Source organism: Cupressus sempervirens, chromosome 7, assembly GCF_028749045.1.
Source record: "Cupressus sempervirens isolate cs-2001-9-10 chromosome 7, ASM2874904v1, whole genome shotgun sequence".
NCBI lineage: Eukaryota > Viridiplantae > Streptophyta > Pinopsida > Cupressales > Cupressaceae > Cupressus > Cupressus sempervirens.
In genome coordinates, this window is record NC_143124.1 from 495394742 (window position 1) to 495404456 (window position 9715).

Consider the following 9715-nt stretch of genomic DNA (forward strand, 5'->3'; position numbering starts at 1 on the left):
TGAAAATCCTTATAGAGGTAGATACTCCTCTATGTTTCTTGGTTACTGACAACATTTTCCAATAGATTGGTAGTGAAATAGAAGATCTCAAGACTATCATACAAAAAGGGGTACAATTTGTGAGTTGATTAATTATAATTAAAAATAATTATAAGTTCCAAAAGTACCACAAAGGAACTAAAACAAAAAAATCCCTATAGGCATGAAACATGTTGTAGAAGAAGAAAAGGAGCACCACAATATGACATATATTTATGTATTGAATGCTCTTAGTGATTACTAAGTGGAGTCAAAGATGGTGCTTCTAGGAATGGAACATTATGAAATGACTCTTTTTTACAAAATATTATTGAGACTTTAGGTATAGGAAACAGTGGTTGTGCAATTTATGTCTGTGTAAAACTCAATACTCACAATTCCAACCTCTTGAAAAAAATTGTTCTTGTGGATGGAGCTATGATATGTGCTTATAGTTGATATGGAGCTATGATATGATAATTTATGTCTATGTAAAACTCAATATTCACAATTACCTAAAATGCTTATTTGTGATTGTATCTTTGTGGATCCAACTAGAGCTGGGAAATTCTTGTTAAAAACATGGAATTAAAAAAAAAATATTAGGTTGATGGATGTCTTCAATTTCCAAGGTGTAGGATGGTGCAAAGTTGAGAAGAAATGATGGTGGCATCTATTCATCAGACCTTGTCTTCAATAATTTTTAAAGATCTTATTACAACCAACTAACTATAAAATAATCAAAGAGAAGAGTATACATGATTATAGTCGATGAGTTTCACATTTGGCATTTAAATTTTTGAGGAATTTGAAGGCATTTTTAGAACAAGAATAAATGAAAATCAGATTTTGGACAAAATTCAAGACTTTAAAAATCATAATTTTGAGCCTAAAGATGTGCAAACTTGTAGATTTGAAAATTAGAACATAAGGAAAATGACACAAGTATTAAAGTGGTTAACTCAAATTCTATTTCTACTCTAAGCATTTCATTTCATGTGGCAGAGAATTTTTAAGCACATACTTGATGATAAGAATAGATGACCATTAATCCATAATACTCTCCTACTACACAAGTATTGAGTTGTGGAGAGAGATAGAACCAAAACCTATAGTTACACAAAGAAGTTGCCCCAATATATTGTTTTCATTTAAGTTGTTCTACTATTATGAAATGGGCATATGTTCACTATCATTTGTCAAAATTTATTTTTTTGATCTTTAATTCCTATTTATTTGGTGGATAATTTCTTTGTACAACTAGGTAGTCTATTAGTTAATTTGAATATGCTACTAAAATAATAAGTTTTCTCACAAGTTGAAATCAAATTGAAAGAAGAGGAAAACCAAGATTATGGATTCCAATAGGAGACTTGCCTTGGTATTGGTAATCAAGATTCAGGAGCCTACTGATGGCTTAGATTCTAGTGAGAGATATTTCAATGAGCTTGGCTATAAGTAAGAGATTTGAAGAGAAATTAAATTGTTCAAGACTTTTGCAATTTCTTTTTCAATCATGACACTCTTCACAAGGATAAAACCACTGTTTGGGTTAATTTTTTCATAAGCTTAGCATGCAACTCTTGTTTGGGGATGGGTCATTTTTTCTTTTCCTTTTTATATTATTTTTTGCAATTTCCATGGCAAAGATTTGTTCTTTATTTCCAACAACTAGTTCCTTGTACTTCTACACTATTTATTTGGTTGGCTCTATTTTGGGTCCATTTGTACTTGTTTTTGTGCTAGGATAGAAACCATTGGTCTCATTATAGTCATTGGAACTCAAGCTTATACTTGATCAAAAAACTTATAAATTATCATATTATTGAGCACTATAACAAATAAAGATGGAGGTTATCTGGCTTCACATGGAATATTTCTTGCTATATACATGGGGTTGGCTATCATATGGACCACTTTAAATACATTTTCTTTGGATGTGATTTCTTTCATTGATACCATCTCAATTTGGTGGCAAGTCATGGGAGGAGTAGTTATTGCTTTTATGGTTCCCTTAGTTGTATAACTACTCAATCAACATCAGATGTATTCACACACTTTGAGACCTCTCCTACATCCACATGAATTCATTGCAAGCCACATGATACGATTTTTTCTTTCCTTGTTAGTCAGAATTAACTCTATTGCTATGATGCAATACCCTCAAGTCTTGGAATTATATCAATTTTTGTAAGGGCCTATATCTTAGCTCTTACATTTGGCATTCATGACCCTAATTACTTGTATGATTCAATAAATGAAAGAGATGACATATTTGTGCTAGTACAGATTCTCTATGACATAAGACACGGTAAAAATACAATTTGGTGTGTAGCTGAAGGTGACAAGTTCTTTGATGGACTATATTTCAAGATATAAAAAAATGTAGATAAAGCCCAAACATATCCTATGGATAGTAGTCTTCATCAATTCAAGGGGACCATTGAGGCGCTAAAAATTTAGGTTGATTTGAATTAGTTGTTTAGATATAAAGAAGATATAAAGCACATAATGGAAGGAGTTGAAAAATTTGGATAATGGTCTTTCATCATGATGAGACCATAAATTTGATTGTAGATTGACATTTTTATTATTATCCTAAATACAACTAGAGAGATTGAAGATGGGTTCATTAGCTTTGATGTTTGATGAGTCTACTACTCTGTCAGTAACCACATTCTTATTTTTGTTCCAATATATGAATATTTTTAATGTTTGATGAGTCTACTTCTCCACTTAATTATTTTAAAATTATGAAAGTAAATGTTGTGTATCTAGAGGTTGGTTTTCTTTCCCATATCACATCAAATGATGAAATTATACATGAAAAAAGAAACCAAATAATACAACATTGATAAGTTGGTTCTTCTAGAGAATACATCTCTAAGAATTCCTAAATCATCCATGAAAAAAAAATACTCTAGAATATGTACCTTGTAACACACGTCCTTTGGTGAAGTGGACTATCTCAGTTATCAAGGGATTGCAAGATTATCAATGGAAAAAATACACCTATTTTAACCTAAAATATGAAGAAAAAAATGTTCTTAAATGATATGTGCGACAAAATATTCATATTCATGTGGATAAATGTGACAAAATATAGCAAAAAAAGGTTCTAGACCTACAAAAGTGACATCATTTTCTGATCTTTTGGTGCATGTCATTTTTCCCTTGCATCCAAAATAAGATTCTGCCACTCTAAATCGAGAATGCATGTGCACCTACGTTCTATATTCATGGACAATATGTGGAGCTGAAAAAATGCACCATGTTTACATTTATTTAATGGGTCTATTAATTTTTTAAAATTATAGACCATTATGAATGTTAGAACTCTAGCTGCTATGGTCGAGAGAATGTCCTCAACAAGCCACCACATAGAAAGTCTTGATTTCTTTCATGCTAAGGGCATTACCCTTGCCTATAAGATTCAAAGTTACAATGTTCATGATGGTATATAACTTAAAATACCTAATTAAAGACCTCTAACAAATATGCAAATTTGTTGCATTTTTCAGCTCCACCTGATGTCCAATGCATATGAATTGAGATTGCATATTGAACTATGGGCTCCTTACGCATTGCTTGAAACCAAGAGATTGACATAATTAGTTGTCATGCAATCATAAGTCAATGTTGAGCTTCACTTGGTTTTGAGAATAGTTTAATATTATCTACTAATTAAAGCCAACCATGTGAAGGTAGAAGCTTATCTCCCCTCCACCACCCCCCCGCCCCCCAACATCTAAATTCCCTGTTAACATCTAAAATTCATCAATTCTATTAATAAAATGTAACATTAATGAATTATCACATGATAACATTCATTAACACATAAGTTTCATTAGAACATTTGCATGAACATTAAAACATAAGATTCATTAGAACATTCACATGAACATTCGATGGAACACAATTAAAACATCGAGACATAAACACCAGCCATTATCAAATAAATTACATAAATGAGAATCATTTGTTTTTTTCTTTTTCTTTTTTTGACCTTCCCTATACTATTGTAGAGAAATATCCATGTCGTCATCAACATTTCTTCTCACCTATGGACACGATCTCACCGTCCTTTGTAAAGGTGGGTCCTCTGTAATAATAAATAAAAGGGTTAACTTTAAAAAAATTGAGACTTTAAAGACTTTAAAGAACATAAGTATAACACTCTTTACCTTGTCCAACTACACCATCTTACTCAACAACTTGAACCTCAACACACTCATCAAGAACAACCTCTACATCCAAGAAGTTTTCTTAATCTCAAATTTAATTTAAAATGTTTAATTATATTAATAATTTAGAAATCAAAATTTGAATAGAAAATATATACCTTGAGTACTACAATGAAGATTCAAATCAACACCTCCATGGTGGTCAGATGGTGTATCATGATTGACAGGCTATAATACAATGTAAATAATTAGTGTATTTATCAATAATATATACATATAAATACAAGAATAATACTAAGAAATGTTAATAATTTTTTTCAATACATATAAATATGTTCACTTCAAAGTTTTAAACAAATATATAGTCATTGTTTCCTTACTTAAAATAAATATAACGACTTATATTTTTGGAACTTAATATCAAATATAGTAATTGCTAAAGTATTAAATTTGAAATAAAAATTAATTGACTTATTTACCTCATTGATAGATCTAGTAGAAGAACTTTGTGTACTCATTGCTCAGAGTCATTCAACCACAGTTGTATAGCCTTGTTTGTAGGTTATTTTCTTGTCCTATTTAGAAGTTGTTTTCTAAAACTCCAAGGCCTACATTTTTGCTTGTTATCATAAATTTGTTTTGTAATCAATGTCATCAAGACCAAATTGTTTACAATTTATAAATATTTGCATATAGTTTTTCATTTACTTATACTTACAATTCATGCAGTAAGTTTTGAATATCCACTCGAGCTAAGCTTGTGTTATCCATGCTTCTTTTTTCTTTCTTTGGTTGCCTTTGATGTGTTAGGAAACCTATGTGAAGTTTGAAATATGTTAGATCATATAAGTATTAAGAGTAATGAGTGCATAATTTCATTCTTAATATTATGACATACCTTCTTTCCCCAGGTGGTGCTATTTTCCACCATGTCTTGTGCTTTTCTTAGTGGTGTCCTTTTTACGATTCTCCCACTCAATAATAGGAATATAGTGCGGCCACTCATAATAAGGGTTGCATTCCATTTGGGTCATGTTGTTGTACCTAATATACTTTAAAGATTGGCCTTATTTCTCAAGGAGCCTAAGTTTTTGAAAGATCTTGGGTCCAAAAAGTGTTGTCATGGTATCAATGAGTTTGTCCTTTGACTCTTTAGTTTGTAAATTTGACAATTTAAGAAAAGAAAAGAAATGTTAGATTCACAAATGAATTGAAGTCACCTTTTAATTTACTTGAAGAAATTGATCAAAGGAAATTTGATCCAGCAATGAAATCAAAATATGACACCCTATGCGTATGGTCGACCCAAATATGCACAAACATTCATCATTAAGTTTTTCATAAAATAGATTAGTCTATAAAAAATAATAATGGGATTAGTAGTTACTGCAAGAGATTTCATAGGAGGTTAATGCATATGATTATGAGTATAAGATTGTATAGTAAAAGAAAGGATCAATCTTTAAAGTACGTAGAAGTCGAGCTACTCTCAGGGGAAGTCCATCTTCATTTCTCACAAGAAACTGATCATAATTCTTTAGTGTTCCTATACATCTAACATGGATACATCTAAGAATTTCCTCATCCTCTCCTGCATAAAATGAATCAAATATTTCAAAATACCCCCTAAGAAATAATAGTTCAAGTGAAATAAACACATGAAAAATGAGAGAGAAAAAAATAATCTACTTACCAATATGCATTGCCATTGCATCTGTGGCCATGCTATGTGTTTCCAACATTGCAGTCAACATTACCTCTATGGTTCCATTCCTTGTAGTAGGTGACATAGTGAACATAGGATCAATTCTAGGTGCTGAAAAATACGATTGTTAGAGCATTAAAAAACAAGATTGTTAGAGCTATTCAAAAATATTGTTCGAGCAAAACACTAGTGTAGGATAGAACATGTGATGTACTTGAACCACCTAAAGTATCCACATTTGGGGCATGACCCTTTATCCTATTATGCATCCTCTATAAAAATAACACATATGCATTTTATTTAGTGATATAAATAAAATAGTATACTATAAAAACCATTATTAAAATTTTGTTATAATTAAAAATTACATTAATACTTACCATATAAGTTTGAACTAGGTGCATCAACTCATCCTCTCTCATCTATACTTGAGGAGTCCATGGTCGAATTGATGCCAATCAAGTTAAGTTTCTTGATAGTTTAGAAAGGACTAGCCATAGGATCAATGACTGACACAAAATAAACAATGAATGCATCCTGCTAATCATGTGGCTCCTCATGGACTACTTGTTCCTTTTCCTTTTTTGGATCAACACTCATTTGTGAGAATAATATTATTAGCACTATATTTAAAATCAATCCAAAATAGTAGTGAAGAATAAGACATAATAAAAAATATGCATTAACATATTTCTTGTATCTAATTTGTACAATAAAAATGAGTTTTACCTATTAGGAAGAAGTATCGTGAGAACCATCATCGTCATACATATCATTTGGCTATTGATCCATACTATAGCCCTATATTTCAAAAAAAAAATCATTGAGACATGTTAAATCACATGTGTTATTATTCTAACTTAGAAAATAAAAATAAAAATTTAATGATGTGTTGGATTCATTGATTGGAGTTGATTTTAAATGTGCCTAGTACGTACCACCTTGCCTTTGATAGTGTCTTTTTTTGTATCTATGTGATTCAAATTGTAATCAATAAGAAGATCTCCATCTCCACATATTGATTTTATCACACATACAAATACACAATTTCACTCATGCACCTCAAATATGCAATTTTGTCACTTCTTAGTTGACATAGATCATGTAGTATTTATAAAACCTACAATATTCACTAATGTTTTTAGCCTTCTATCAATGTATATAGCTATTGTTTTACTTTGGTCACTAAAATTTTGTTGTATATAATTTTCCATGAGTGCATACCTACTCATACTTTTTTACATCTAACAATCCACATCCAACTACGATAATCATAGCAATGTCTAACATGCTTCATCAATTCAACAACCTTGTTGTAGGAGAGCTTTATGCCATCTATGGAAAATAGGCCCAAACAATGCAATGAGGATGGTGCTATGCGATATATCCTCTCTTGAACACAAAAATTAGTGTTTATTGGAGGGAGTTCATTGGGGACCTATTATTTCTATAGAAGATTGTACCTATAGGGCACATTGGAGTCACCTTCACTCTCATCATCATAAGAACATGATCCCCCTTGAGTAAGAATTTTTTTCATGCACTTATTGAATTTCTTAATGATATTTTGACCTCAAGTTGATCTCCTTGATTTAGACATACTAAATGTCTCACTTTCTTCTTCCATTCCTACAATTTCCTTTCTCGAGGAAGACGAATATGAAAAACACCTATTTTCTGGTACCTACATTTGATAAAATAAGAGAAATAGGTAGGAATGAGGGAGATATTTTACAAATGGTAAAAGACATTAATCTCTATGGGGTGTACTGACTTATACCTGATGATCCATGAGACTGTGTGGGATGCTTGTGAAAGGGCCTCAAGTTTCTGCATATGTAAATCAATTATCTTATGTTAGCTAAAATATTCATGATATATATACTCAAAATTAAATCTAATATTGGCATCGCATATGAATTAAAAACATTAAAAGGTACATGACAAGTTAATCAAATTAATCATTAATCTATCAAGAACTCAATATTGAATAGCATAGGCATTGATCAAAGAACTATACATTTCATTCATGTCATTGATAATCAAACCCCCCTTCAATGTTAGCTAATAAAAACCCCATAATTGATATTATTCTTCATCCATCTCATCATTCAGATCATCATCATTGTCAACATCATCACCACTATTGTTGTGGTCATCATCATCATATTCATCATTATCATCATTATCATCCTCCTCCTCCTCACCATCATCATCATTGTGATCAGTAGATGTATCACCTAATCTAGTAGTGTAATATTTAATACTAATACTAACAAAAGCATTCACAATACTAAATAAGCTAACACTTATGATAGGACCAAGGTTATCACCAAGAAGGAAGGAAAACCAAGAATGGTAGGCTCCTTATGGTATAACTTAAAATGATGTAGATATGTCCCTGATGGATGGGGATGTATTCTCATGTTGTGCTCAATCTTCTAATAGGTGGGGGTTTTTACCAAGTGTGTATATGGGTGAAGGTTTCAAAAATAGAGGTATGGATGGATTTCAACATTATGATGATGTAAAATGGCTATGATGGAGTAGTTAGTGGAGCATTATAAGTTTTCATAAAAGTGGATGAAGGATTGTGAGAGGGAAGGGCTTTATTTATAGGCTAAGGGGTAGAGAAATGAAGGGTCAAGATGCAAGGATGGAAGAATGGTGAGGGAGAGCTAAGATGCTCTGAGAGGGAAGCACATGGATTGTGCTTGTTTAGAGACAATAGGGGAGTGACACTTGTCACAAGGAGGATGAGTGCAAGAGGATGGGGTAAGGTTTGGTCAAAGGGAGTAATGAGGGAGGATGAGTGTGTAAGAGGGATGTAGGAGACATAAAGAGGGATGTAAGAGACATTAATGACATGTAAGAGCCATTAATGTTCTTGGATAGGGATGAAAGAGGATAAGGTAGACTTGTTGACTTTGGCTTGGGTTACCAAGTCTTAACCCTTGCTTGAAGTTGTGAACATGCTTAGGAGGGAGATTAGACTTAGGTTAGGAAGGGGATTGGGGGCATGTGGCTTAGCTTTGATGGGATGGATTAGTTAGGTGGCTAAGTGGGGTTAGCATGGTTGAATGGGTTAGATTAGGAGTTAGGATAGGGTTTAGGGATGTTTTAGGGGTTTGAAAATTTATTAAATGGTTTATTTAATAAAATGAGGGATGTGAGATTAAATTAAATAGGTTTGAGGATTTATTTAATTTAATAGAGGAATAGGATTTAATTGACAATTCAATTTTGGGTTATCATTTGATTTTATCAATTGCACCATAGTTAATTAAATAAATTAATTAACTAGGAGATGATGATTAGTTAATTAAATAATAAATATTTAATCAATAATGTCCTAGGAGATGACTAAATATGATTACCTAATGATGTAATTAGATTTAGGGGTGTATAGTAGAAGCATCATCATTTTGATCAATAACAACATCATTTGCATTAGGAGCATCATTGACTAACTCTCAATCATGATCCACTTCTTCCTCTTCCTTGATATCTTCTTCTTACATTGCATTATACTTTATCAACCTTCCTCTTGGATCATATCTAACAAAAAATGACCAACCCCATTTATGTGGAACCTTTGAGTAAAATACCTTCTCATACTAGCTTGGAAGAACATAGGGCTCATCCCCAACTAGCTCAAACAACCTTGTATTAATAATTGGAAATCCATTCTCATGCTCAATAATAGTTCTATTATGATCATTTTATTGAGTCATAGTCTACACTATTTGATGAAAAAGAGAAATAATTTGAAGGAATAAAAGTCATAGTCAAGTATATCAACAAAAAT

At 31.7% G+C, this 9715-nt stretch overlaps 1 pseudogene; it reads left to right on the forward strand.

The window, feature by feature from the left end:
* The first annotated feature begins 1372 nt into the window (after nucleotides 1-1372).
* On the forward strand, nucleotides 1373-2397 carry LOC149547715 (amino-acid permease BAT1 homolog; annotated as a pseudogene).
* The last annotated feature ends 7318 nt before the right edge of the window (nucleotides 2398-9715 follow it).